At 44.1% G+C, this 27,982-nt stretch overlaps 1 long non-coding RNA gene across 1 annotated transcript; it reads right to left on the bottom strand.

The window, feature by feature from the left end:
• Nucleotides 1-30: 30 nt before the first annotated feature.
• On the bottom strand, nt 31-25,893 carry LOC306798142. The gene is made up of 7 exons (XR_013773286.1): nt 25,429-25,893; nt 24,684-24,840; nt 15,612-15,744; nt 12,231-12,346; nt 10,206-10,306; nt 3,871-3,954; nt 31-2,011 (listed from the first exon to the last, which is right to left on the bottom strand). It is a non-coding gene; the product is annotated as an uncharacterized lncRNA (long non-coding RNA).
• Between the last annotated feature and the right edge of the window lie 2,089 nt (nt 25,894-27,982).

Raw genomic sequence — 27,982 nt, 5'->3', positions numbered from 1 at the left:
TCTGATGGAATGTTGTCCATAAACCTGCAGTATTTTCTGTGCTCCTATGAGGAAAACCTAGCTGTAGGTCTTCATCTCACCAGTGTATCATTCTAGAAGATGAGAATGCTGCCTGGGCAGAGGCAGTAAGAGATCCCATTTCTAAACTGTGTTCTTGAAGTACAAGAATAGACAGCCCTCACACTGACTCTGAGCAAGATCTTGCTTTTTCTGTGTTTCTTTTTCTAAAATACCTTAATAGGATGGAAAGCATAAATCCCATATTTACTCTAGGATAACAGAAATCCCACAGTCATCATCTTTCATACAGTTCTGTTTTCCAGGGAATGGAAATAATATCGTAACACTTACAAGGGGCAGCATAAAGTCCAGGAAATTGCAGAATGTATTCCAATATCTTCAGTTTCTGCAAAGACTTCCTTTTCTTTCCTTTGATGAGCTGTAAGAGAAAGTCATCAAGAGTCACCAGCTCTCCCACTGTGGGGCAGTACCCTTCATCTGTGAGAAGCACCACCCAGTTATTATCATCACAACCTGACAAAATGCATCCAAGCAACTGTTTAAACTTCTCCTCATATGAAGATCTAGTAAGACAGTGGTCAAGGAAGTACTTGTTATTCTCCATTTTAACAGGAAGAAATAGAGGGAAAATATGCTTTTCTGGAACTGAAGACTTAGTTTTGGTGGCTTTCTACATGGAAGGTTTTCATGCTAACATAATTTTCTTTATTAACAAACAAAAATGACAGAATAATAGGTAACTCCTATTAAAAAATGTCTGGGGGAAGCAAAGCACTAATAGAGTCATTACTGCAGCCTTAATTAGGGCATGGTGCCAAATACCTCTGTGATGAAAAACAAATGATGCTTTCCCATTACCTTTTTTTGGAGTATTTAAATGTCACAAAATATTTTGTATACTTCCTCCTGGGGACCAGGGCATATGGGACTGATTTACAGCAAAAGTCAAAAGCTGCTGGAACTGAAAGTTAAAATATATTTTGATTTTCACCACAGCACTTATTGACTGTAAAATTTGAAAAACAGTATAGAATCTGACTAGATTAACATAGTATATCTGCTTCCCTTTTTCACCCAAACAGGCATTGTTTCACCTAAGCTGAAACTGCTCTGGAAATTCAAACCCTGTCATTTAGTCTTGTGCCCTAAGATCCTGCATGTTTAAAGAGATTTATGTCCGCACACACTGACAGCTGAAGAATCCACCCCTGTTGAATTCAGTAGGCTTTTCACTGGCTTTCTTTCAGCAGGTCACAACCTGAGCATCTTACTCAGTTTTTCCTCTATCTGCACTCAGTCATGCTTTGAGAGGGGTTTGTCCAACACAAGGGCCGATTAAATACTGAGCAAACAGTTCAGAATTTGGCTGCTTTTATAAATAATGATTCAGAGGTTTGATTTTGCTACAGATGAGCCTCAGCCACAAAAAAAAAAAAAAAAAATTGCATCTGGATCCTAACCATGTCAACTCCCATGGCAGAGATTATTTTTTCCCAGCCAAAGCTTGGCCTGAAAGTTCATGCAGAAAGACAAACTGTGAATCAGAAGCCTGCACCGGTGCCCTGGGTGAAGTGCGTACCAAGATAGCCTGCAGCCACATGCCAGCTTGCCATTGACCTTTTATCTGCATAAATAGTCGTGACCTTTGGGCTGCTCAAATTAGTGCAAGCTGCTTGAGCAGGCAAGTATCACAGTGCTCAGGCTGCATCTCTTTGCCTCTTCCCTCTCGTGCCATCTCCTTCGCTGGGCAATGAAGGCAGGTGGGGACATGAGACAGCTTTCTTACCTCTGGGGACATCCTTTGCCTCAAAGGAAATCCACCACTGGCTGAGTGGGACCCTGCTGAACCCTCACTGCATCAACTCAGTGACACAGAGAAGACCAAGTTAAGGAGATGACAATCCGCCTTTGGATTGATAGTTTTCTATAGGGCACTATAAACCTGCTTCTTGCTGTGCCTCTCATTATCTTTCCTTGTGTAAAAGAAGTCCTAAGAGTTTTACAATCAAAAGAGATAAATTGTTAACAAAACAGTTATTCTTTTCCTCAGCCTCAAAGTGAGTTGTTTTTCTTAAAAAGAAAAGGTAGATCACTAAATTACTCTAATCTACTTTTGATTCACTGGACTGTGTGCTGTATAGGGTTTAATGCCCATTATTGTCTCAGTAGTCCAGAGCTAGCATGCTCTCTCGTGTAAATAAACATTTAGTCCTATTTCAAAACGCATCACTTATGTCCCTGAAACCATAACAGTTTTAGTTATATTTGGAAGCAGGTATTTGCACAGTTTTACAAATACATTTTTTCCAATTGCTTAGAAGAGGTCCTTCAGTTGATTAATGACCATATTGACTAGGCCTGAGGAGAAGAAAAAGTGAGTGGGGTATTTTTAAGGATATGAAGCAGGAAAAACAAGACAAACATTTTCAAGATTCTCCAAGATGCCAACTGCACAGACACATTTCAAAAGGACATTATTCCCTGAAATCCCTGAAATTCTCTCCAAAGTTCTTTTTTTTTTTCTGATTTTCTTTACCCAGAGCTTTTTTGGTTTTGTCTGTTTCAGTCATAGGCTACCGGACCCCAAGTGTATTTTTCTGCATTTTGTACATTGTCTACATAAGGCTTTAAAAATTCAGTTGACTCTTATTATACATTCTGGAGACATTTTTAATTGCACCAAGGAAAACTGTTGGGCAGGTAGTGAGACAGCTAATAAGTAGTCACCAATCCCTGTGTTTCTAAAACTAAATTTGAGGGACCCATCCCTCAAGTAAGAGTGGGAGCTGCGTGCTGAGGCACGTGCCTGCTGCCTTTGGCAGATGTGTTGGAAGGGAACTAATTGTTCTGCTGCATCACGTCCTTCAGCTCTGCAGCAAAGTCCAACCCACAGCTGTCTGGGTGAGCTGAATTTCACCCCACATTCCAGGAATGTCTGCTTGCTGGAAGGGCTGCAACCACACTCATATGGTCCTTGGTCAGCCACCCAAAAATCAAGGGTCCTGCCTGTCTCCCAGAAGGATGGTATGGACATCACCACAAGTTCTGAGAAGGTGTCACGAGGGTGCAAAACCTGCAGACACATCTTTGTGCTGTACAATTGGAGGGGGTGCAAGAGAGGGTAAGGGCTTCTTGCTCCTATTTCCATGAGCAGCTCCACAGAAACAGGACCCTGTGACTCTCAAATTCCATTTGCCAAATTACAGCATATCCCTCTTTAGTTACACCTGAGAAAGGGCATTTATTTATGTTTCACCAGAGAAACGAATGAAGGGAGGGCTGGGAGGGCTGGTCTGCATCCTTCTCCCCTAGAGCAATGGAGCCCCTTATGCACAAGCTGCACTCCAGCTGCAGAGAGGAAAAAATGTGGGCTACCCTTGCTGAAACATTGGCAGCACATCACTGTTTACAACTGGAATTTTTGCTGCAGGCTTTTACCAATGACAACTTAGAACAGGAATAGGAAACTTCACATGATGATGAGGTCAACTTTTTTTCGCTTGTCCAGTGCCCCTAGACCAACACAAAGCTGCTGAAGTTAAGATTTATGCAAAAAATTGAGCTTGAGCCACAATTTTTAGCTGGCTCTGTTATCTTTTGTAGCATTTCCAGCAGCATACTCATTTGAAACTTTTAAAAGCAATTTGGGTTGCTTTCATTTGATCCTCATTTCTGCTCCTCCGCTCAATTATCTGTGGCTGTCCAGGAGCAATTTTAAGTTGACCCATTCTCAAGTGAATTAGAGGGCACTGTGTGTGTTTGCAAAGCAAACTTGTTTAACTTGTGTCTTTCATCTGTGATTAACATTAAATCAATGGAACTACATAAATAAGTAATTAACTTACAAACCTGACAAACCGACAGTAATTTCTTCCTCTCAGGGTTTACAGCTCGCAGGTATCTTTTATAACGGTTTCATTTCCTTTTGTGTACCTGGAGATAAAACCAATGAGCTCGACATTCATGTGCAGAAGAGGGAAGGCTGCTTGGCTGTTGCTCTCTGCCCCCATCCCACTGCACAAAACATATATAAACATGCATAAAAACATGGAGTGAGAATAGAATAACCACTTTACATGTCACTTCTGCTGTCGTGGTTTGTGCATGAGAAGCAGACTCCAGCTTGGCCTTCTGGTTTGGATAACAGCCCTGTAAAATAATTTCTACCAAGAGACTAGAGGTCTGGTTTTGTTCTCATGCAAACAAAATTAGTGGAATTACATAAGCATAAAATCAGGGATAAATGAGAGGAAACTCTTATTTGCTCTTTTGTATTTTATGGAGTTGGGCTCCTTACATACAAGGCAATCCTCTTGGAAGGGGTGGAAAATGAGATGGACAGGCACCTGGCCTTGGGAGGACCACAGCACCCAACATTGCAAGCTGTGTGAGGCACACAAGAACTGACTGTCAGAGGGGTGGCTTGAAACAAAATAAACTCCCCAGACCAGGAGGTCCCTTGGAGCTAAGTAACAGGGGGTGCAGGGGGTCTAGATGAAATCCCATCCCCTCTGCACCTTGTCCAGGGGCCTATAACAAAGCTGTAGGAAAGGACACCCTTCTACCCAGGAATCCTTTCCTAAAAATAATTGTGTAGGACCTCTCTTTGGTAGCAACGATGGGAGGCTTTTCCTCAGAATCCACCCCAGCACCACTTCAGGCTGTGTGCTGTGCTGGTACTGGGCTAAAGCTCTATCCGTGGGAATTCTCCTCCCTCCACCATTAGCTGCATATGTAAAACCCTGCATAAGCCATTGTAGTCTCTGGGATCTGGGGGTGGAGAGTGGAATGGAAGAAATCTTGTAGCAGAATATATTTAGCTTCCATCTCTTCCAGGATGCTCTTTCACACCTCCCAGTGTAGTGCATCCAGCCCTATACTGAGCCATGAAATGCAGAAGAACCAGCAGAGCTTTCTGCCTCATTGAAGGAGCTCAGATTTATACCTCCATAAAGCAGCTTCAGTATATAAAACATAAAAGGGACCCCCCAAGTTATTAAAAAAAAAAACATTTTAAACACAGTTAGTGGGAGAGAACCAAAGCTGGTTCCTAGTGCTATTCAGCCATACTGAAAATAAAATTTCATGTCTGTTCAGAACTTTAAAATGGGATCAAGACTATTGGCTAAAAGGGCAAGAATCACATTAACCAAGCTGCCTTTTGCCTGCAATGTTTGGTCTTCTGTGTTTTTCACTTACCAGTGCTGCAGAACTTACTACTTGTCCTTAAGCTGTGATCAACACTGAGAGTTTGAAATGGACGTTATTCATTGCAGCCACTCTGACTGAGGCCATTTCATATGGAAACAATTAAGAGGCAAAAAGCATATCATAACAAAGGAATGAGAAGAAAGATCAGGAAATACAAGCAGATTGGATCATTCTCTAAAAATGGATACAGTATTTACTGTTGGCAAATATAATAAATCTAGGACTTGAATTACCACAGGACAGCAGACAGGACTGTGAATTGCAGATTTTTTTATGCAGTCTAAGAGGAAACGGTTAAGGTTAATGATGAATGCGAAAGTTAGGTCTAGAATGGAACAAAATGTAATTTATTTCATATGTGTGCAAAATGGAATCTGAAAATAAAGCATTTAAAAAGTCACAATGGGAAATTATGTAGAAATGAAAAGCAAAGAGGAAATTTAAAAAATATGGTCCATGAACATTTGCATAAAAGTAAGGGGGAAATCTACTTGGATATTGAAGAGCATCCACAGTGATTTGCACATTTTCTTGAGGCCAGTGTAAATGCAGCTGGAAACAGAAAATGGATAAAGAAAATCTCATTCTAAGAGGTGCTTCCTCTTACAGGCAGTAAAAACCCAGGAAGAGGGTTTGTCCCCCACTGCTCTCAGAGAACAAGTGAGGCAGTTACTGGAAAGCATATACCATAATAAAGAATTCTGAAACACCATTTAATATTTCTGTCTGGCTGAGTAATTAAATGATCAAATTTTCAGCACTGAGCGATATGAGATAGACAAGACACTGTCAGTCATGCACAGCTGGGAGCCAGGATGTCCATGTCTCTCAATTCTTATAATAGTCAATAGTACTTGCAGGAAAGTTTGGAAATCACTTTCAGTGGCTGCCAACACTAGGTCTCCTAATGCTGTACTGCCATGCCCTGGTGCTGTATGCATACTCACATACCAGTTTTCAATATGTCACAACCTTGGGTGAATTTAACATAAACTTGCATTGTTAGGTGATAACAAACTGCCTTCCTCTTGACCATTGCCTAGGAGACTAATTTCTATTGCTGCTGAAATCAATTTGAGTTTTATGACTGGCCTCACTGGAGCCAGGATTTGGCTTAGTGTCTGGATGTAAGCTGCTAATGGTTTTTCTGACAGCAGCTCAGAGCTGGTCTAAGTCAAAGCAGAAATATTTAATGCCTTGAGACTGGCAGAACATCCCATTCATGCTCTTGGCTTACCTGGCAAAAAGGGTATCAGGTATTGGTGCCTTCATTCCTGTTCAAACACCCTGCTTCCCCCCTTAAATAACAGGAATGCTTAAGTGGAAGTCATCTCATTTGTTCAGGAAGCTGAGAACTGTGCTAACACCCACTAAAATTGGCCAACATACACTGAGCAAAGGGTTGGCTGATGGAACACCTGAATCTCTGTATGGGACACCACAGACCCAGCCTAGTGCCTCCACTGTCATTCTCCATAATCCTGCCCTCCCTCTGCTCCCTTCACACCTCCATAACTCCTCACAACATGTGGCATTCTGCATCTCTCTCGTCTGCAGCTATCAGAGCCTGAGAAAGCTGTGCTGCTGGGCTGGGTGGTGTTGCCCTCCGTGTTCTCCCTCTGCCTGCTGGAGCATCCCTTGGAGGCAGCCAGCACTCCTCCTGAACTTCCTGCTGCTCATCCCCAAGCCACCAGCCTTGATCACTCAGGCAACCTTTAAGGCTGCCAGCTGCAAACCCATGTGATTTCCTGTCCTTTCCCAACTTTGGAAAACGTTTTTGCCTAAGCAGTAGTGGAGTGGAGCATGGCAGGAGGCAGGCAGCTGGGGGAAGGGGTAGTCCCACACAGGATGTGAATTTCATCCATCTCTGCCTGGACACAGAAAGCAGAGGTTGCAGAACAAGTAATCATGTGCGCTGTTTGCATTTTATAGAGAGCTACATATATGACACAGTTTCTCCAGAAGTTCCCTTTAAATAGTAAATTTCTGCCCATTTGTATTCACAGGTCTTACGATTCTATTTTAAATGGAATGTAGGTGTTCACGAACAGCAGGTGTGAGACTGACAGCACTAGACCAGAGCTCTCCATTTGCAGAATAACTGCTGCACTTACTGCTATGCTGAAACTCCTGTAATGGAAATACTGAGGTCTGAGAGGGTCTTCCCATCCTTGGGCTTGTTTTGCCTTTGTCCTTGCAGCTGAAGCTGCTTCAAAGGGTAGCAACTAAGGTGGGCTGTGGATGTGTGTGTGTGTCCACATGCATGTTCAAACAGTTGCTAGAACAGACACAAGATTTTTTATCAATCCTTCCAGACAGTAATTACTTTTAAGCCTTAGCAATTCATTTGGATTTGCTGCCCCATTACAATACAAGCAGCTTTTCACATGATGCTTTGAGTTCTCTGACACATCCTTAAGCAACGTGTTTAAGTCTCCTTCTTTGTTTGCTAACTTTTTGTTCTTAAATATAAACAGCTCACGCTCAGGTACTTGTACCCAAATTTGGAAATACCAATGGCTCTTACCTGTTTTCATAGAACACCCTGAAGTACACTGTTGTACATAGCTGGGGTAGCTTATGTCTCTAACCATCTTTTAACAGGTGGTTCTGCAACTGAGAACAATCATGTTGGGCTTCTGATCCTTTCTCCCACTCCAGCTCACTCAGAAACACCTTCTGAAAGAAAACTCTATGGCAAAATCCCTCTGACCATTTGAAAAGCTGCCTTGTATTCCTTACCTGTCCCCTGAGCATCTATTCTGCACATGACAAGGTCAGGAGTAGAGCCAATACCAATACCTTCCCTTTCTTGAGGCATGCCAGGTACATTACTGAATTCAGGGAGTTCCTATATTTTCTTCCAAGGCTATAGGCATGCAATTTCCAGCTCTTTCTGTGAACCCTCCAGTCCTCATATGTTAATGTGCTTTAGCTTTTGGTTCAAGTTATTAGAAAGGAATCTTCTTGAGCCTAAATTTTATTTCTTTGCTTCCTTTGAATAATTTAGGGTCAAGTTATAATTTTCTCTGACCGTCTCTAGGCTTGTGTAGAGAAGAGCAAAATTCTTTTCATTTTTGTCATTTCCTGCCCCCTTCCCCAGCTCACTGGAATGGTTTTGTTAATGTGTTATGCTTGTAAGCTCAGCCCTCTGCTTACTGCCTTAAGAGCTGCTTTTTCCTTGTAAAACTAGAAGTGGATCAAAGCATCATGCCAATTCTGAATGCTGGAGAAAGCATAGGCAGAAGCTGACAGAGTTCTTTTAGAGATAGCATCTCTCTGCCACGTCAGAGGTGTTGTGGTCAGGCAAGGAAAATGGGAAGAGACCAGTGCCTTAGCCCTCTCTTCCCAGGCTCCACCTGGGAAATCTGATTTCTGAGCTTTGTTTGCTTTCACGGTATTAGAAATGTCTGTTATACTGACAGAAATTCTGTTATAAAATGAATATAAATGCTGTAATGAAAAGATCAGGCCCAGGGCTCTGGGAACCCAAAGACTAGATTTGGGGTGATCCAAAGCCTGCCCCTGCAGAGAAACTGCACACAAGACAGCAATGCAGCCTCTTGCTGCGAGGTCATCTAAGGCTTCTTGTGCTCTCTCCCGATTTTATAGTGGGATCTTTTGTGATGAGGTTCAGCCCTGTCTCCCTTCTGTCCTTCTGTTCATTTTTTTAGAGTACTTTTGCAGTAGTCAGTTCTCTGAAGTGCCGTTCCCTTTCCTTTGAATTGACTGAGAATCTGGGTTAAAGTGACTGACTGATGTGACAACAAAGGAGCGAATGTCATCAGGTCCAAAGGATTTGATGTGCTGTTGGTTATAAAATGTACTCGGACAGCCCAAGTTCTGTGCCAGACTAATATTTGATGTCATGGGACTTGACTGGCTGTAACTGAAAGAGCTGGGGCCATTGTTGGGAAAATGGCCATCTCCCTTTCAGGGCAAAGTTAGGACTCATAGGAGCTGACAGCCTGACAGTCTGATCTTCCATTCATTCACCCATAAGCACCAGTCACAGTGAGCAGTGACAATGCAAGTTTCCCCATATTTAATTCACTGATAGGTTAAATTCTCTTTGTAACCCATAAATATTGTGCACATTCTCTATTATCAGCCAGAACTTTCCTTCTTCAGTTTGGGTATTAGTGCATGGTTCCCTTTGACAGTAGCTCCTCCCTGCTCCCTGTGTGCCATCCCCAGCTCTCCCAGTGCCTTGGCAGCAGCAGCAGCAGCCTTCTTTCTCTGGGTGAGACACCTCCACCTGTGCCCTCCTGCCTCAGGCTCCTCTGCTCACTCACCTGCTTAGGCAGGGTCACAGCCACAGCAGCCCCTGCAGCAGCTGGAAGGGTGCATGCCCACTTGGTGTAAGGGCCCCAGAGCAGGCTCTGTGGGAGGGGAAGATCCCAAGCCAGCACCCACTCTCAGCACCTGCCTTTCAACACCAGGATTCTGGCTTGATGCCTTGCAGCACTGTGCTGGGCAGCACAGAGTGGAGTGCAGGGAGGGTCATTCAGGAGGACAGAATTTCCTGCAGGCAACAGTCATGTATTTGCTACCATTATTTGTTAAGAGTCATAAAATCATCACCTAGCATGCAGGTGTGTAACTCTGGCCCTATATACGTATGTATATGAGGCCCCTCTACATAGTGCATGCAGCTCCATAGTAGTCCACTATACTCAGAAATCCTAAACTCTCTCACATAAGGAGAAAACAGTTTTGGGCTGCATCATCAAGGCTTTCCCAAAATGGCCCTGTTTTGTCTGTCTGCTGATCCTTAACTTACCCAAAATCTCTCCCAGCTAATGAGGACCATGTGCCAGTCACACTTCATTTAAAAAGGGTGAGGGGGGGAAAGGATGTTGGTGTTGTGGCATATAGATATTAAAAAAAATAAATCAAATAAAACTTGGCATTGTAAATGGAAATCAATGGACTGCAAAATTGTATTTGTTCTAGCTGGATAGAGTGCTTACCGAGTTCCAAGCTGTTTGTCCTTTTCCAGGGAGAGATGGGATCTGCTCCTTTTGTACTGCAAATGCAAGGCTGCTGTGAAATGAGACTTGTACCTTTCCACCTTCAAAACAGTTTGTGCATACAAGAAAAAAATTAATCTCACAACATCCCATGAGACACAAATCTTAGCCCTTATTTAAAAAAGGAATGAAGGGAAAGTGGGTATTTTTTCTGAAGCTGTGAATCTGTTAGAAGTTAAATGCTTGGCTTGCGGTGTTATCCTGAGAAATTCTGACTATGTCCCTCTTAAAATTCTTTCAGTGTCTACCAACTGCAGGCAACATAGTATCTGAACAGCAATAATTCATGATAAGGCACTGTAGTGGCTAGCAGGTACACCACTGCCCTGTAACTCCACGTGAGCTTGGCTAGCTGTAAGTTTCAGCTCAGGGTACCTGGAGGTGTCACAAGGACAGTGTTGCTTCTCATCTGCACTATTCAACTGCTGCTCTTCTGAAAATCTGATTCTTGATCTTTTATAAATCCTAAGAAAGCTATATATGACCTAGAACTCTGCTTAACTGAAATATTTATATATTACCTCACGGAACACACACAAATATTCCTGTTATGAGCAGTCCATTATCACCAACATATCTATGACATCTGCTTTTTGTCTTTTTCCCTATTCTGTTAATAATGACGATTATTTATATTAGACACAGAAACAAATAGCATTTCTTATGCTTTCTCATTGACTCTAGGTGCATGTAATTGCCATGTAAAACCTACATTGTTCAAATTGACTTGCATTGGTCAAAATCCCTCCAAAACTGTTTTCCCAGGATTTTATATGTATAGTCCTGAGAAATGATTATTTCATTTCATTTCCAAAGATTGTGGTGTTTTAAACTCATCACCTGGAGGATGGGAAGCCAGTCAAATGAACCTTGCAAGGCTGAAGGAAGTTTTCAGATTTGAGAGGGTACAACTGGGTAGGAAGTTTGGTAACCAAACTAAGACCAGACAACAGGGTAAAATGAAAACTAAAAGAGAAGACAGTTGTTAATGATCACATCTTTTTCTTAGAAGTCCAAGCAGGTGATGCTGGAGATTAGAAAAAGGCAGTAAAACATTCATTATTAGGACAAAGAACCTGGAATTTGCCACTTTTAGCACCATGGCTGGTGCAGGAGGAGCCTGTTCATGCCACCAACCAGGAGTGTCCTACAAAGAGTTGTGTCTTCTAAAACTGTTCTCAAAAAATTTTAACTGTATGGAGTATGCTATGCAAAGCAGTTATCAAAAAATAGATACCAGCTCTGTCCTTGATATTAAACAGGATCATTTGGATTACTGCAATCAAATATTGAAAAAAAGCATTCATTATGAATCTGAATTTACATCCCTTCAGTTGTAGAAATGATCAGAAGAATATCTCATTTAAAATTAACATTCTTTAAGTAAGACTTAAAAATTGAATTGATTGGAGAATAGCCTATCCAACTCTTTTGGCTGCCTTCAACTCTCTTTAAAATAAGAACTTTTTCTTAAGAAATATATGAACCATTATTATTTTCAGCCCATATCAGTTATGCAGCCCTGATCATTTTGGGTGAGAGTTATTTTGGGTTGGCTCCATTGGGATGAAAATGCTGATGGAGCTGGTAATTCCTTATATCAGCACTCTTGATTAACACCAAATGCACAAAGCTCTTTGGTCCTTGAACTTTTAAAACCAAGGCCAAACCAGACAGAAGGGGTTTTGTTTGCAGTTCTATGTCTTTCATAGTTCTATGTCTATCACCCAGCCCAGCACCAGGGCTTCTCCACATTTTATACATCTCTTTGGCTTTTCCAGACACAGCTTCTCAGAACAAGAAGTGTTAGGCCATGGGAACTATTTAGGGTTTGGCTTTGCTGCTCCTATGATTATGATTTTGAGCTAATGTTATTTGTGATGTCTTTTCGTCTATATGCAACTTCTTGGTATTCTCAGTATTCTCTAGATATTGCACTGGAAATTCTGTTTAGTAGGAACCTACCTAAGGCTTCTGGGTGCCATTGTGTCCAGATGCCATCTTCCATGAACTCTGGCACTCCTCAACACTGCCATGCTTGCACCATGCTATTCAGGATGGGAACAAAGCTTCCAACTGCCCTATGGACAAAAGAAAGAATTCCTTTTCTATTTCAGAGGCTACATAGATGGAAATATGCCAAGGCAGATTATTTCTAGGGAATCATAGTCCTTTATTCAGTGGGGTTTTTACCCAGTTTCCTCTGTGTTAGAAAACTCACTTCCCCTATATTTCAGAGGAAATGTGGATCACAGGCCAGTCACTCGACGGATGCCAGCTGACATCTGTACATTAAACCAAACCAAGTGATCTTTGGCCCTAGCAGAAACAAAAGTCAACCAAATGTACACAATATATATGCACACAGAAAGCAGCAAAAAACCCCACAGCCAAACCCGGGCCAAACCACTCCAAAGATTATAAGTAACTAAGCAGAACAAAGGTCTATCCCTAAATGCTAAAGATCAACATAAGGGCTTTTTTATGGCTGATAACATACCATGCCCCACTGTTAAGGACTTTTTACAACTGAACAAAACCTGACAAACAGTTTTTATGTAACATCTCATAAAAAAATGGGAAAGTGCTCTGCTAAGAAGGTCAACATTGGTATCTCTGTTCCTCGGAAAGCTGAGCAGCAGAGTGGAGGTAAAGGTGCCTTGGGAGCCTTACTTGGAAGGCCAAAGGAGTCCAAAAGTCTTCTCCATCCAGCAGCAGGAAGTGTGCAAGGGCAAACTGCTTTACTCCGGTGTTTCCATGCACGCTGCCCCGTTGGCAGCAGGAATGTTTCTCAAACACTAACACAGCTGCCCCGGCAGCGCTGGGAGCGCGTGTGGCAGCGGGGCCAGCCCCGGGCCGGGGGACAGGGGGCGAAGGAGCTCCTGCACCGTCAGCTGGAGTGTGAAATTACAGCGCTTCAGCTGCTGCGCGGGAGCGCCGCGCAGCACCAGCACCGACACTAACACGGGCACGGGCAGGCTGCTCGCCCCGCAGGGAAACCCTGGCACCCACCCCGGCACGGGAGCACGGGCAGGGGAAGGACAGGCCGGGAAGGAGGGCAGGAGGGCGGATTTGCTGAATCCCTGCCGTCCCAGCCTTCCCGCGCCTCTGGAGCTGGGGCGCACTGGAGCAGCAGCTGTGCCCGGCAGCTGCAGGACAGCGCTGGCAGCCCGCGGGTCACTCCCTGCCCTAGGGACAGGCTCCGACCCACGGCCACACTCCTGACTCTGCTGGGAGGCGGGTAAATGACACAGATTCCCTGTTGGGTTTGACATGAAACGTGCCACAGCCTGGCCCCTGCTCTCCTACACCACTGCCGGGAGTGCCAAAAAAGCCTCTTGCCGCAGAGTTCAGAGCTCTTCACCAGAAAGAGAGGACTAGATCACTTCCCCCTTTCCTTCTACATGTGCAGGGAAAAAAACCAACCCTCTCAGGATAACTTATTAACCCAAATTACCTTCCATTCTTATCTCATTATGCTTGCAAGTCACACTGACAAGCTTTTGGCAAGACTTTCAGATCCCTGCAAAGGTCCTCCACGTGGATTTTCAGACTCGGTGGAGACCTGCCAGTGCCCATTCCTTTACTTGACCAAGCAGCCTCCACAAGGGAAGCTGTGGTGCAAGGCTCACCTCTTCTGTAAGGCTGCTCCATTTGCCTCTGCTTTACCCTGAATGAAATATGATCTTCAGTTTCCACATTTAAATCCCAGCAACATCCTCTGCAGCCTGTTGGTCAGTCTGCCTTTCAGCTCAGCGTGGGAAAAAGCTAGGAGCAGTCAGTCTGCCAGTAAGGATGTATATAGCAGACTATGCATCTATATGTTGTCATGGAGATGCCATGGGATTCATCTCAGGGTTTTGCTGGTTGGGTTTCTTCTGCATCACACATTTGAACAGAAATTAGGTTTTGACAAAAATACAGTATCCAAAGTTTTCCAAAGCATAAGTGGAACATAGATCTGTGTCAGAGCAGATCAGGTCACCTTATTCATGATGACTTGCATAGGCCTTAATTTTTTATTTTCCACCTAAATTGTTCCTTATTTCATATCCACATAACATCATGGAGTTCAGAGAATTAAACTAGTCAAAAATAATCAAGGGGAAAAAGAAGCAGGCCATATGTTTTAAAAGAAACCATTTCAAAATGCAAGATGACAGAATATAGTCGTCTTCTGCAAATACAGTGGGACTCAAAATACCAGTCAGGGAATTGTCCTTCATAGTTAACCTGAGACATCTGGAACCTCCATCCTTTTCCACCTCTACATGATGTTTTTAAAGATAAGCAATTTTACTGCTTATGTCCATCTTCTTTTTTCCCATTAAAAGTCTCAAACATTTAATGAACATTATTTTCAGATAACAAGGCTGTTAATTTTTAACCATTAAAAAGGAGAAAGAATTAATCCATTTCCAAATTGCTCCTTATCCATGAAAGACAATCACATGGCCCACAGAAATTATACTCAAAACAGTGCAGGAAATGCCTGCAGTCAAACAGGCTAAGGACCTAACAGCTAATTGGGTAATTAGAAGCAAACCTGAAGAGTAACCACCAGCTCACAACCCCCAGACCATCTTCAATCTGAGCATTTTTTTAAAAAGTATCACCTCAGTCTTTCTAGATGACATCCTTATGGTATAGCCTTTTCTATCTAACCACACATTAAACCTCTCACCTATCCAAGCTCTTGTCTAACTGTGCTAGATTAATTTTTTAATTGTACTTGGAAATGGCAGTCTGCTGCTGGCCTCCTTGTCAAGTTATTCAGGTTTGAGATTTCTGTAGAGAACCTGCTGCATTTTCATACCACTGCTAGTGCAGATCCACTGACTTGAGTAAAGCTCCCTTGTGTCTGTTGACATGAATAATCCCTAACATTTTTAATATAGGCTGCCTTTGCCAGTTGGCTGACACTTGTGCTATGCCATGAATAAAAGCTATTTGATGACAGTTGAGAAATGGACGTGAGACACTTGCTGCTGTATTTCCTCTGCTCTGTGGGAGCTAGTCCCTATTATTTGTCATGTGCAGGAATGTAAAGATGTTAAAGGTAATTTGAATGCAGCCACTGATGATGTGCTAGTGCAAAACAATGTTGAAGTGAGACCCCAAACCTCTTCTAATTGGTTGCTTTTTATGTCCCTCATATGTCTTTGCCACCTATAGGAAGTTTCAGTCACTCTAAATTTAAATCACACTAATTTTTATGTATTTACCTAGTTGGACCATTCAAAGTGTGCCTTCACATCAACAGAAAAGATTCCTCTTGTTAGCCAGCTAGAGAAAGTTTTCTGTGTGTCATATAAGCAAAGGGATTAATAATGCATGGTCACTTACCAGCGACTGCTGTGCTTCAAAAGACCCTTGTGTGTTTGTATCTGTGGGGTGTGCACTGGAGGAGAACCACAAATTCCTGGTGTGAAGAACATGCACTCCAGGAAAACCACGAGGGACAGCAACTCAGATGACTCTGCATGAGAGCATGTGGTGTGTTAGTGCTAGCAAGGAAGAAAAAGGGATTTAAGGTAGAGTTGACAGAACAAGAAGAGTGTTTGGCTAACAGAAAATAGGAGATGGATTGAGGTCTGAGGAGTATAAAGAAAAAAAAGCAAGATTGAACCATCCAACTAGAAGATAAAATGAGCAGAAAGAGAGATGACTGGGAGAATAGGAGGAGGAGTGGGAGGAATGAGATTAAAGGCAAAGTAACTTACAGAAGACCTTGAAGGGAAAGACAAGGAGATTTACATGGAGGCTGAGAGAGACATGAAATCAGTGGGATCTGAGAGATGGGCTGGTGTGTCACAGCTGGAGGATTTTTAGCAGGAGATTTCTGAGCAAACGGGGGAAGAAAGTCAGAGGAGAGGATGGGAAGGACAGACTGCTGCAGCACAGGCATCTACTGCATGGATAAGAGTCTTTTGAAGATGGACAGTAAGGGAAAGGTAGATTTAAAGAAGATTTAATACATTCCCATACTTCAGAGACAAAGCTTACAGATAACCCATTAAATCCCTTTTATTACCAGAAAACTCCAGCAGACATCACAAAGTTTAAAGGCCTGTCAGAAAGAGGCAGCACATGCTATACACAGCAGGGAAAAAAAGTCCTTAAAAATATGGTCAGTGCCCTGTGAAAAAATCAAAAAGGGCTGCTGTCCTCAAACAGAGCATTCATTTGATTCCATTCCAAGCTGATCCTTGCCCTAGGTTTTGCCCTCACTGAATAGTGGCATTAAGCAGATTACAGGTTAGTGAAAGTTTTCTCTGCACACAAGTCCTTACCAGAATTTTCTCTGCAAACCTGAGCCAGCTGGGAGAAGTGCTGCCCTCTCCCCTGATCTCAGGTCAGAGCTGAAGCTGACCAAATGCACCTGCCATAACGACTCACCAGCAGCAGCCCTGCACCTTCAATATAGAGTTTCAAGCACCTGATATTAGTGTGACACTGGCGAGCTCTGCTGTCTCTGCCTGCAGCCTGGAGCTCTGCAGAGCACCCAGCTCTTACCCAAGGAGAGATGAGGTGGCCATGCTCCATAGCTCTCTCTGGGGAAGCAAGCCCTGTGCTCTCCAGCCAATTGGCCAAGGCAAGAAACTGCCCAAAACCTGCTGAAGCTGCATGAGAGAAATCAGAAGCTGGAGAGAATTATTTTCTGCCAAGAAGAGGGAAGCAATGGTGTGCATACATAGACAGTGTCCTGGGGGTTATAAGGCGAGACATGGTGGCACAATGATGGAATAATTTCCAGATGATCTGTCGAGCAGAAGATGCTTTGGAAAGCTCTTTTAGCCAGATCAGCTTTTGGGATGTGTGACTAACAGCAATAGGCCATAATAATTATTTTTAAAATCTCACTTCAAGCACAGTTTTCTCCTGATTATCACTAGAGCACATTTCTAGCATGATATATCTTGGTTGTATCTGAAGCTAGCTCTAGGCAAAGATGTTAAAAACAGCATAGCATTTTGCTCTTGCAAGGGAGAAATCTCACAATTAGGCCATCTGCTACTTTGCACACCAGTGACAGCTCGGCCTCCTATTTGCTGATAGAACCAGGGCTGGCAATTAAATAGCATCCCTTCTTCCCTACCCTCCTCCAGCCTCGACAGCTCTAGCCCTGTGCTACAGCTCCTCTTGTGCATCACCCACCAAGGATTTCCTTCTTCACCTGAAAATGGATGAGCAGCAGTGCTCCTCTGCCAGGTGCCTCCCTGCAGCTGGTCTCTGCCCCTCTCATTTTGCCCTGGCTTTGGCTCCCTGGAGCCACAGCTCTAGGTGGGGTGGGCTGATGCTGACGTTGTGAGGATGAAGCTGCAGCTCCTTGCTGGCAGGATACTTATTCTTCAGATCACGTCACGTCAGAAGGGAGCTGTCTCTGCACCTGGTGTGACTGCTTTCATGTAGCTTGAGCCTTCTCAAGACAAATCTTCTGTTTCAAAGTAGATTGAGAAAATAACTGAGGCCATGCCAATATCAGCCTTCCTGCAGGCAAGAAGAGGCTCATTGTACCCTGTCTCTACAAAAAACCTGCACCCCAGCACAGAGGAATACACCCCACAAGGCAGTGGTGGTGTGGAGTTCAGCACTGCTGGACACCCTTGCACTTCCATCAAACCCAGCTTCTCCCAGCGCCTGAGCAGCCCAAATCCACCTCCTTGCAGGACATCACAGTCCTCTGGGCAAAGAGTCCACTAACTTTTTCTCCTATGTGCTTCATGCACAGCTCTGGCACCCTGGCATGGAGACTGCAGCTGCTGTGTTCTCCCCTTCCACTGCCAGCCGTGCCCTCGCCCTTGCTGCACTCATCAGGAATCCTCCCGTCCTCCACCCCTCTGCAGAAGACAGCTCCCTTCAGTGGGCTGCTGGCAGATAATCTGCCTGACTCATAATGCCTTGCTTTCTTTTAAGGAAGACGGATCTCTCTGAAGTTGGTGATTTCTGCGTCTCTCAAATTCATCATCCCGTGATTGCTGCGGTACCAGCAGCAGAGTTGCCACAGCACCGCAGCTGGATGCAGCGGCAGACAGGCAGATAAACACGGTGCACACGCTTTGTGAGGCACAGAGACCCAGAGCAGCGCTGTGCTCCTGTGCAGACACGCTGCTTTGCCTTCTTTCAGCACACCAAGCACGTTGGTGTGTTTTCAGCAGGACCCAAAAACCCAGGCACAAAGAGGCAGACCCAGGGCTTAGCCTCACACTTACTTTTCCTCTGATAGTTTTGTATAAAGCTAAATATTCATGTAATTAGCACGTGTTTTTTTAAGCTTGTTATCTTAGTGCTAATCCGGGCTGAATGGCAAGCGCACGGAATTTAGCTTGCGGTGCTGGATGAATTCACCTGTGGGCGGCTGCTCAGAGCCGGGTCCCTGCGCTATCCCGCTGAAGAAGCGGGGCTGCCCTTCCCCTCGCTGAGCTTTCCGTCTCGGGCAGACATTCGGAGCGGGAGGCGCCCTGGGTCGATGGAGAGACGATGCTTGTCGCTGCCAGGCAACCGGCGCTGCAGCGGCCGTGCCAGTGGCTGCGAGCGCCTCTGCAGAGGCCGGGCTGCAGCGGCACCCGGGCTGCTGGGGCAGCGCGCCGCCCCGGGGCCACGGCTGCTCCCCGGGGACCCCGCACGGGGGAGATGCTGCTGGGCCCCCTGCCCGCCTGCCGGAGCGTCCTGCCCACTGCCCGCTGCACCAAAGGAGACTGTGCCCCTCCCAGCTCTGGTTTCAGCCGGTGCTGCTCAGGGGGTTGGGCAGTGCCCACTGCACCAAAGTAGAGATTCTATGCCCCTTTCAGCTCTGGTTCCAGCCAGCGCTGCTCCACGGATGTGCCCCTGCAGTGCGGACCCAAGGGAGAGGCTGCTGTTTGAGGGGGTGTCTGCGGAGCCCCTCGCCCTCCCCCAGCACTTATCTCCAGGTGTTGGGGGTTCCATGCACCCATTCTGCAGCCAGCTCTCAATTCCTGCTTATTCACCCCTCTCCATCCTGTGGCACAGCCTCGCTGCAGGGCTGGCACAGCCTGGGTAGTTCCATCGCTCGCCAAATTTTCACTGTAGAACTGTGTCCCGAAGAAACAAGACCCTTCTCATCATCCTCTCTGCTGCATCTTCAGCCACCCTGGCCAGGGTAAAAAGAGAGAAGAGGGACCCTGGGCTGATTTTGGTACCAGCATGGGGAGGCATTGCTGCTGTTCTGGGTGATGAACTCCAGAGGGAAGTCCCATAGTCTTAGCCTGGGTCATGAACTTCTTTCCTCAAACCCTGCTGCAATCTGTCAAACACAGCTTGTCAACTGAGGATACAATAGATTTTGCTCATGACAGATATGCATACACACACATATATATGCATGAAAAGCTCATTCAGCAGGATTAGGCAAAATTACCAGAGCATGTACAAAACAGCAGTTCCATCCACTGAAAGCATGTCCTTTGCTTGCTCATTTTGATAAATGATTTTGATTTCTTCCAGTCTCTCACTCCAGGAATATTATTGTGGAGACAACATGGAGATCTGTGTACTAATTGTTTCAAGTTTTCATGTGACAGTTAGGCCTCTAAGATATTACATTATCTGGGGAAACTTTATTCAGATCTTCATTTAGTTTTTATTTTACAGTTAAAGGGCAGATACCTGGAATGCTGAGGAATACATCTTGTTCCATCATGCTTGGTCCTTCATGGGCCGGCTTTGAACACAAGTCCAGTGGGAAAGACATAACTTATTCAGAGCCATGGAGATGACATGTTGACACATACTCTCATCTCTTTGCACATCTTAAACCCTGGAAACAGCAATGTGAGGTGAGAGAAGGTGAAGAGAAAGGCAAGATCAGATCATCTGTTGCAGTTCCCCCATTGTAGATACAGGTAGGTCTCAATGGATGAGGTGTTATCTGCTGAAGTTTGAAGCCAGGGAATAGGAATTGTGTCCCTTCTGGATCCCAGGAGCAATTTACTTTTGGACCCCGGGTACGGTGAGCAACAGCGTGACAGTGCTAGTGAAGGGCTGTTCAGAAACTGCCTTTGTTCCTGAAGCTTCTTCCCTTTTCCCTCCATTCCTCCTGTGTGCTGGCAGCAAGGCAGGTGCCATGGCTCCCAGTGCAGATGGCAGGAGATGCAGCCCTGCCTCCTCCAGTGCCATGGAAGCAGCCACTGAGCCTCTGCTGGCCCAAGCAGCCCGGGCTGGGAGCAGCTCTGATCCGTGCACAGTGCTGCCTGATGATTCACTCCAACTCGCTTTGATTTCCTTGGGAACACACAAGGGAGCCAGGCAGCAGATCAGCACCCTGCAGACACATTTCCCTGTGCATAAGCTTACCCTTCCAGGCAAGCCTATATCCTTACTTAAGGGGAGTGCAGAAACTTGTCAGAATAATACGAAGCGAGGATTTAGCCTACTGCCTCCAAGACCTGTCAGTCCCAGTAAGAGGTGAGGGGTGAGCTTGAGGGCTGTCCTGCAAACTGGGCAAGGTGGTGATGCAGAGCCCTACCAGTAGGCCACTGGGCTGGCCTGGAAATAGTTTCTTTAGCAGAGAAAAAATACCTGACTTTGACAGCCAGCATGCTGGTTTGTGTATGCACAATTTGCTGTGATCATGCTATAAATCAAGATGAGACTGCTAAAATTATGTATGACCTCATTTGATAGATTATCTAATAAGAAATTTGCTAATGCAGTTTATCACTTAAAAAGCCATACGACTGCTAAGGATGAGTACTTTACTGCAGCACATTTAAACCTAATTGTCAGAGGAGAAAAGCAAGCGGATTTCAGAGGTGAGTTAGAAGAGCATCCTTATGAGGATGATGTCTTCACTAAATCAGTGGTGCAATGCAGCAAGCAGGGTGGAAAGGAGTCTCCTCTGGATAAAGGTACAGAAAGCTGCTAGACAAGGCTGTGCTGTGTGAGAGTACTGCATGGACTCACTGATCAGCAGCACCTTTATAAATGTAAATAGTTGTATCCTAACTGGCATGCTTGCTATTATTTTCATCCTAGTGTTATCTTTTAATTTTTCTGACATTTCTGTTCTGTTTCACTGTCTTGCAAGCTGATCTAAAATCCCTGATATGTGCAGAGAAACTACCAGCCTAGACCTCTAGCTCTAGCTTGCTATTCTGGTTATAATGCCTGTCAGAATAAAAAGGGTAATTGTTTTGCTGCTATATGTTAACATCAAATATTTTTGTTCTTCCAGTCCTGTGACTCATTTAAAAAGACTGAACATCACTTTGACGTACACAAACAGAACTAGAAAGCAGCTCAAGCCAATGAAATAAAGCTAGTTTTGCAAGTTTGTTAATCACTTATTCTGTTCCAATCCCAAATTTATGATTAATATTATTAAAATATAAATGCTGTTTTCTTTACTGATGTTTCTCTAAAGCTCATTCTGGGGTCTAAATGCCTGTATATACTGCCTGGGTATATGATACTGTTCAAATCCCCTGAGATAAACATAAAACCTCCTCACAACTCTGTGTGTGTGTGTGTGTGTGTGTGTGTGTGTGTGTGTGTGTGTGTGTGTGTGTGGAGGGGGAGGTGTTAGAGAAGTGATAATTTTGAACTCCATTTTAGGATTGGGAAAAATGAGGTGGAAACATGAAAGAGCTTACAAAGGGCCAGGCAGAAAATCGTTATCAGGGCCAAGGCTAAACCTCTGACTTCCCTGATCCCCATCTCATCTCCTGACTGCCCGGAGCAAAACTTGCAAATGTCCCCTTTCTACTCCCCCGCATCTTGAGCAAATCCTGCCTCATTTGTACCCTGCCCAAAAGGGGGAGTTTGTTCTTCTCCAGGGAGAACAATGCATTCTGGCAGAAGTGAGGAGATCAATTGCTGTGGAGAAAATGTGACCACTGGCATAAGAAGGGCAGGAGGTAATTTTACTGAGCTACTGCTATCACAGTGGGAGGTGATACCTCCACATTGACTTAGGTGTGTGACTAATGATTTGGGATTGTAGAGCAGCTATTGGTGTCACAAGAAAAGCAAAGATACTTGTAAAACACTGTAAATTCCAGGGCCTGGGATCAAGGATCAAGAAAGATATTTTGGTAGAGGGATAAACTAGAGTCAGGCAGGAGGACTCCCCATGACATTTGCATAGCAGGCCCACCTAAATATTACCATGCCTGTACTGATAATGACTATGTTATCAGTGTCCAGCTACCAGTTGAGTAGCTGGAACTATTCCTGAGAGACCTGGAGCCTGCATTTCTGCAGGAACACACAAAGCTGTGTGTACACATCTGTGTCTATACATCTGACTGGAGTGATTTACTTACAAAAGAGAAAAACACAAAGTAATGGCAGTATCATCTGCCCATTAAATGGCCCAGCTCTAAAGGGGAAAAGCCACTTGAGGGATAACAGCATAGATCACCATTTGTGCCTTTCCCCACTGACATTAATTGATACAAGCTGAGCTGGTGGATTTTACACTGAAGACGCATCTCTACAAGAGGCTGGACTCGGGGCATCTGCTCACTCACCCTAGACTGTCAAATAACATCCTGATTATAATTTTTGGTCACAGTTGATATGCCTTAGGACAGAGTTTCATCATAAAGCTTTCATTAGTCATTCCTTGAGTCATCCTGTTTCATGATCTCTTACCCCTACCAAGATAAAATCTAGCTATCAGTAACAATTCTCAGAGACCTACCAGTAAGTGATTCTGTGATGCAACCTGTAGCAGCCAGGCAGAATTTACTCCTCCATATTTCATCTCCTGCCAGCCATCAGCAAGGCAAAGCAAAAACAGCTGCTCTGAGCCCACATTGTTGCAGGGAGATTCCAAGGGAGAGATGCTGAACCTCATTTGAGACCAAGGGAGAACCAAGAGAAGAAATGAAAGTCCTAAACCTATATACCATTGAAGCTGAATGTTTTTTTTCCCTCAATACACATCTATTCAAAATAAATGCTTCTGATGCCTGCTGGGCAGTAAACCTCTCCATGTAGCAGCATATACTGTGCTTGGCCATATGGTTAGCAATGCACCATGATGAGAGACATGTCATAAAAATAGTACTGGTAGAAATATTCTTAAAACACCACTTATGGGCCAAAAATACCCTCTAGAAGAAACAGAGCGTGAAAGTACATATTGAGGTTGCTATCTGGTACAGCAGGCAAATGCTCCTGCTGTGCAAATCCAAAGGTAGATTTTTTTTTTCTTTGAAAACTTTAGGTAAATATTCCTAGAAAGACAGACCTTAAATGCATGGTAGGGACTACAGCTTACGTCCACTGGTGAAAGATTGCCCAAAAAACTCCAGGGGATGTGGGAAGAGAGCAAGGATGCAGCTGTGGTCATACCTGAGGACTAGGATACATTCCTTCAAAGGGTGGAAATCCCACCCTACCACACATTCTCCTAGATCATATGGGAGATCTTTAGCTGAGTCACCAGAGAAGAGCAATATAGAAAATGCCAAAGCTGCTAGGAGCAAAGTTTCACAGACATCCTATTATGTACAACTTACATAATCTGAGTACTCAGCTGCTTTAGATAATATAGTGATGGAACTTCATAGAATTTAAAAAGAAAAAAGCTTCTCACAGATAATAATATAGCAAGAATGGAATTAAATGCTCCAAAAATTGGTAAAATAGATCCCATTTTCCTTCTGGCTTTATCAGACATTTCCAAGATGGACTTAATGCAACAAAGATGATTCCTCAACTCCTATAGCCATGACATCATTTACACTGAACTGTGACCTCTCAGAGCATTATTTTGCTTTTGGAAACAGAAGTTTCTGGTGACTTAGACACAAAAGACAAAGATCAGGACTCAAACAGCAGTCTTAAGAGGACTGTTTTTTTCATGCTGAACTGCAAAACTTGCACTAACTTCAGTGTAGATTCCTACTCTTGTCTGTATGCAATACCTAATGTCTTGCAAAATATGAGCAGCTCTTATCTCCATGTACATAAAGATAAACACAAAAAGTCTTGCACAAGTGGCTTCAGCAAAGGACTGTAACTAATGTTGAGGAGTAACAATGCAAACATGTTATACCTAGAAATATCTATTCTTTGATCACAAATTTTGGGGTTTATCTGTGTTATATAAAATACTGGTACTTGCATCCTCCACTGGCTTAAGTCACAGCTCTATATCAAAGCACATGGAATTATGTTGATTGGTATAAGATGATCACATATTTGTAAAACATATTTTGGCCTGGATGGCTGGTAGACTAGAGTAAGGCAGTAGAAGGAAATAAACCCTTTTAGAAGATAATAATCACATACTTCAATAAGGTGAGCAAGAAAGAAGTATGTCCTACCCAGTGGGACATGTAGCCTATTTTCATACGTATAAGCCATGTTATCTCTGATGAAATAACAGCTCCTTGTGCTGCAGAAACAGGATGGACACACACATGAACAATACAAGGAGGGGCTTACTTCAGAATTGTTTCCTCTGTGCTGCTTCTGGTACTTTCCTCTGCTTGCTTTTCCAAAGTAGCAGCTCCCTGGTGGTTCAGCTTCTGTGCAGGTTGTTCAAGGACTCTTTTTCAAGTGCCAGTACACTTGCAGGGATAAGGTTTATCTGAAAGGCAGGCTATGCAAACGAACATACAATAAACTTATGCAGCTCTACATTTTTTCCACTCCAAAGATTGTTCTTCCATCACCTGACACTTTGGTGCAAAATGCATCAGCAGGCTAGAAGCTGGTATGTAAACTTCACATGCCAAACATAGGGAATGCTAAGGACATCCATAGCTGAAGAGTTTCCATGACGGGATAAGCCCATATTCATGTGAGGGTGGAAAACTTGGTTTACCAACAGTTGGGCTGTTTGCTTTGGAATAATTTGATCACTGTTGGCATTAGACCAATTAATAGTTTACATGGTGCAACTGTGCTTGGGGAAGCATAGGCTTCCAGCTTCCATGACTAAACATAGGATTGAAAAGGGCAAGGAATGATAACAAAGGAATTCAAGTTATCTACTACCAGAAAGCACACCTGATTTCCAACCAAACACCTGCCATTAAAAAATGGTTTCCCACAGATTCCCTCATTTCTTTTGTGGAGTCTAATATCTAGCCAGGGACTGGAGATAAGATGCCAAACCATTTTGCTTATTGACAATAAAAGTCTGCCAGTTTTTTGCAGCAATAATAAAAATAAATGAAAGGTGCACCTGTGGTGCTGCTCTTCCATCATTTTGAAGCTGTTCTTCAGGATATTGTATTACTTTTTGTCTCTGTTTATTTCCAAGTGCTATTGCTTGGCAGGCAAAATTCTTGGACTGTACTATGTACCAATCCTTCCAGCATCTAGGTTTTCACAGCGTTATTAATACTCAAGAACACAGGAACAGATCAAAAATAAATATCCCACTGTACTCTTCACTGGGTCCTATGCATCATCTACTGCACCAGGATAAAGAAATGCTTGGTATTCCACAACTGGCTGGAGAACAGAGAAGGGAGAGCTCCCAGTGAGATGCCTGGAGCTCGCTGGCTGTAAACAAACAGAGAGGAAGATAAATCAAAGCTGTTCTTTGATCCCAGCAGCCCAGGCCATGCTGTTTGACTCCACACGGACAGCCAGCAGCCCCTTTGCTCCTGCACTCACCAGGCGTGAGCATCATCGAGACTATCCCACAGAGCTGGGCTGGTGCAGCACTAATCAGCCTGGGAGGAATCTCTGCAGGCTGGCAGGGGCAGGGCCCTTGCTCTGTGCCCAGAGCAGCACAGCAAGCCTCTCCTGGAGGAGCAGCCAGCCCTGCTGATTCCTGTGACCCAGGTGTCTCAGCTCCAACACTCATCATGTTTCCCTCCCTGCTGCTCCCAGAGGACTTAAAGGTGTTCCCCCAGCTGCTATAATTTAGCCCTTCCAGGCATCAGTCCTGCTCACCCATGCGAGACAACAGAGTATTTAAAGCTGTAAGAGCCAAAGAATATATTCAAGAATCTATGATAAAAGCTACAATTTTATGCACCGTGGAGCATCCATCAAGGAAATGCACAGAGCTAGTGCCACAAAATAATTACATGTACAGAACCCATTGTAAACACAGCTTTTATGTGCATCAGCACAGCTGGGGACAGTGTTTAAAAATATAATTATGTAATGCATTTTATGTAGTCCGTGAGCCATTCAAGTGATACCATCGGTTCAGCAAAATTGCATGCAGCAGGTCTGTATCTGTTGGCCTGAGCAAAGAAGCATTTTCCAGGAGTATTATTTTTTTTTCCTGCCACAAAATAGATTTGTCTCCGATGCCTACGGGGGATTTGTGTCTCTGTCATTGGCCACTTTCTCTCCTACTTTCACCAATGAAGGAGAAAGAAATGGGGAGTTATTTTTGGCCTTGCAGCAGACTCCAGCATCTAAATCAGTTAGTTCTGAAACCACTTGGGGTGGTGCCGGTTCTGTTTTAATGGCTTTGGAGAGAAGGAATTTGTGATGTCTGACTGCTGGTGAAAGGAAACAAAGCGGCTGTTGTGGGGTGGAAGGGCAAGGCAAGGTTAAGGCTCTGTGTAAGGAGGCAGGGTCCAGCCCTCAGTACGAGATGTGCAGCAAAGGGTGAGCTGTGGCTAGGGCAGCACAGAGGAAGCTATTACTGAGCCACACAGAGGCTTCACTTAGCAGGAGATCTCTATTAAAATGCACAGAGAAAGCAAGCTTACAGCTACACTAGCTCCTGACACCCTCATACACTCTCCCCACTGCCAGCCCCCCCCCCCCCCCATTTATTTTATCCTCACAAAGCTTATAGTGTATGAGCTGCAAAACATGCAGAGGAAGCTTTGCTTTCCTTCTTGTTCGTTCTGCAATTGCGGCTCAGTTGAGGTGATGCAACAGTAAAATTTCTGATACAGTGCTTCACTGTGCTGCTAAATGGTAGGAGCTGCAGCATCCACAGATGTTGATCTCAGACAAAAATTGAAGTTTGTAGATACTATTTAATGGTCATTTTAAGGTCCCAAGGCTTTCACTACTTTGCAGACAGTAGATTATATGTCTCGGCTAAATCCTACATGGAAAATGATGTTTGAGCTGCCAAAGTCTCTCTAGGAGATGCAGAAGATTAGTTTTTTTTCATTTAAAGAGACCATTAAAGAAATCTGGACCTAGTTTCATAACAGAAAATCCACAGGTGGGAGTAGTGAGATAGCTTCTTCAGCTAGCCAGGAGCTGCCTGGCACAGAAACAGGACTTGATGCCGATTTCTAAATATAGGATCTGATATCAGAAAAGAGATTTCCATTTTTTCTGTTAGATGCTGGGTCATGTGTAGCATACAGAAAAAGGGAGTGGGGACCAAAATCCTGGTGTCTGCATTCCTGATTACCTGCTAGCATCCTTGATAAAGACAGACATAGCTCCTTGCATTCTCTCTCCCTCCTGATGAATTCTGCATTTCTCTTTGCTTAGTGGGACGGCATTGATCAGAAGATTTCACAGCCAGAAGAGTCCATCACTGTCTGCAGCATGGCACAGCAGAGCCAAGTGGGAGAGCTGCTGTTGGATCACACCCAGATGATTAGCAGTGCTAGAGAGAATAGCCATTTGTCTGAAAGACAGGCACAGGCATCATCCTGCTACACTTCCCAAAGGAAGCAAGTACAGCACTGTTTGAAAAATCTCAGAATTGCCATATGTTTGATTCCAGAGCTCCTAAGACATTTAGTTGTTTCCTTCCCCATGGAAATCTCTGTAAAATACATTTTGTAGATGAAGTTCTT

The sequence above is a fragment of the Erithacus rubecula genome (assembly GCF_903797595.1).
Source record: "Erithacus rubecula genome assembly, chromosome: 2".
Classification (NCBI taxonomy): Eukaryota; Metazoa; Chordata; class Aves; order Passeriformes; family Muscicapidae; genus Erithacus; species Erithacus rubecula.
The sequence above is the reverse complement of the archived record's forward strand: the minus strand, read 5'-3'. Positions and strand labels throughout refer to the sequence as shown.